We start from the raw sequence: 2,496 nt of genomic DNA, 5'->3' as shown, positions 1-2,496 counted from the left end.
TGATAGAAAGCAGATTGCATCAAAACAAAAAGATAATATAACTTGTAAAGGTCTACATCTTGCATGTCGTGACTATGACATTGTACGCTTAACATGAGTACGCATGTGTGTGTGTGTATGTGTACGTGTACGTGTGTCTGCCTGGCCCGTAAATATAGCGTATGTATTATAATCGTAATTATTACGCATTATTATTATTTATTAATTTATTTAATTAAATTGTTAATTTTTTAATTTAATTATTTATTTATTATGTAATAACTACGTAATAATAATACGTAATAATTATAATTTCGCAATAATACTGTTACTAATAAAGCGTATGCAAATGCAGCGTAAGTATAGCCTGTCGGGTGTATGCATATGAGCTTTGTGTTGCGTACGTCGTCGTATAAGAAAACGTTCATATGTAATTATTCATTTAAAAATAATCACAAAACACAAATCCGAAGTAAAATCTTCGCGAGCCGAGGTCGCGTCACGTGGGCAGAGCAGGGTGGCGATGAAGTTATCGGCAAATCGATTATACTAACGGCATAGCTAATTCGAGGCCACTAGCGCTAGTTCATTAGTTAGCAAAAACGTGACTCTGTTACTGAGCGAGACTGCGGTCAGTGCAGATTAGCCAGTTTCGCAAGATGCTGTGTTAAATACGACATAAACATGTCCGTTCCGCCATTGCTGTTGTTCTAACATTACAACTCTATTCATCATCGAAACGTGAAAGCTAGGACTAATAGACACGGAGTCTGTATGCACTTTAGTGCGTAAAACCAGCCTGTTCTGCTAGCATCTATGACAAATACGACATACGCATATATACGTTCTCTTATGACACTATTAGGAAGATTCTTCCTATATGACAAATATTGTTGTATATGTTGTGCGCATCATAGGAGTTTAGGAACGCTATTATGAACGCAAGCAGTGAATTTCAGCTGTAAAGCGAAACGAAGCAGACTCGCCAATAATTGTCATTATAGGAAGAATCTTCCTATGACAAATAGTGTCATAGGAGAACGTATATGCGTATGTCGTATTTGTCATAGATGCAAGCAGAACATGTTGGTAAAACATACGCATCACAAAATCTGATTCGATAGACGACAAAATGAATGGTTAGAGGTTCGAAGTCGCTCGCGTCACTGCTTAAATTCAAGCTGCGTGCTTCATTGATATTGTTCATGATCTGTCGTGATCGGCACAGCTGTGAGATTTCACTTTTTCAAGTTTGACCTTTTCAAAGACTTAGGGGGCGCATGTGGCGTCGTTTCGTGACGTCATTATTCTCGTCTCACTAATGATATTACTAATCGATAATTTAAAACATTAGTAATAGCTAAATTACTAGCTACAGCTTAATTAATAATTAATAATTAAAGAAAATGCTGGAAAAATGTGTCTGCCACACAAGTTTATATTCAGCAAAAGAGATTGCCGCGCGATGACTTTTTCGTAAACATTGCCGTCCTGAACCACCGATTACATTTAAATTGCAAACTCGAAATGCTTAAAACATCCCCACTTGAAAAATAGTATAAATTTAGTTATCCGAATACCCCAGTTAATCATATCAAAGCTGCATACCACTGCGGGAGGTCTATATTTACAAAATTGGTTTTTCTTTCGTGAGGTATTAAAATAGTTACTCATTCAAGTTCATTATAAAATAGAAACCTTTTCTACTGCAATCCGCAGTGTTGCTGTGTTAATGTTATCAGTGTTAGACTATGTAATGTTTCGTTGAAGTCTTTGAACTATGAATAGTATTCGTTATTAGTTTATACTGGCAATGAAGAACAATTGAAGTGAATAAAGAAGAAGTCGTTCTATATAATTTTAACAAATGCATCGGCGGTCTAAATATGAATTTTTAACAAGTGAGCGTACTTATCCACCATATTAATTTCGAACAAGCATTTGCATATCCCGTATATAGTTACATTAGAGACATTACCAAACATTCGACTAAGCACTGAAACAGCATCAAGATAATAATCTAATGGAAACGACCATTAAAATTTAAATTTAAATTACCATGTGGGGGTGGTTTAAAAGGGGGTGGCTAGCCATTTCTCATTTTAGACCGCAATAAAAACTTATAGTACTCATTGAGAAAATGTGAAAGAACTAGAAGTAGGTGTGAATAAATTATTTGCTATTTGGCCAAACAATCTAGAGAATTTGAATTCGTTTGAGAATTGCGATTCAGAAATTGAAAGCGCCTGCGATATCTGAAACAGCCATCGACAAAGGGCAGATTTGTGAGCGCTTGATCGCCCTATATAGCTACGGAGAATTATATCGTCGACACTGACGATTAATTAGGTGTGTGCATGGGATTAGTTATGATTGAAAAGGTTGGAGTGACATGACAGTGTCAAATGACTGGATCAGTTGTGTCCTAGCAATATATATATGTTTGTGTGTGTGTGTTTGTGTGTGTGTGTGTGTGTGTGTGTGTGTGTGTGTGTGTGTGTGTGTGTGTGTGTGTGT

General features: G+C 36.3%; 1 long non-coding RNA gene across 1 annotated transcript in view; it reads left to right on the top strand.

Annotated features, from left to right (window-relative positions):
• Window positions 1-879: 879 nt before the first annotated feature.
• The window catches only part of LOC106821221, a 6,279-nt gene continuing 4,662 nt past the window's right edge, over window positions 880-2,496 (top strand). Inside the window, exons 1-2 of the long non-coding RNA XR_001395706.1 lie at window positions 880-1,006; window positions 1,050-1,068. This is a non-coding gene — a long non-coding RNA (uncharacterized LOC106821221). The remainder of the gene's footprint in view (window positions 1,007-1,049; window positions 1,069-2,496) is intronic.

This window comes from Priapulus caudatus, unplaced genomic scaffold (genome assembly GCF_000485595.1).
Source record: "Priapulus caudatus unplaced genomic scaffold, Priapulus_caudatus-5.0.1 Scaffold64, whole genome shotgun sequence".
Lineage (NCBI taxonomy): Eukaryota > Metazoa > Priapulida > Priapulimorpha > Priapulimorphida > Priapulidae > Priapulus > Priapulus caudatus.
Note: the sequence above shows the minus strand (reverse complement) of the source record. Positions and strands in the feature narration are given on the sequence as shown.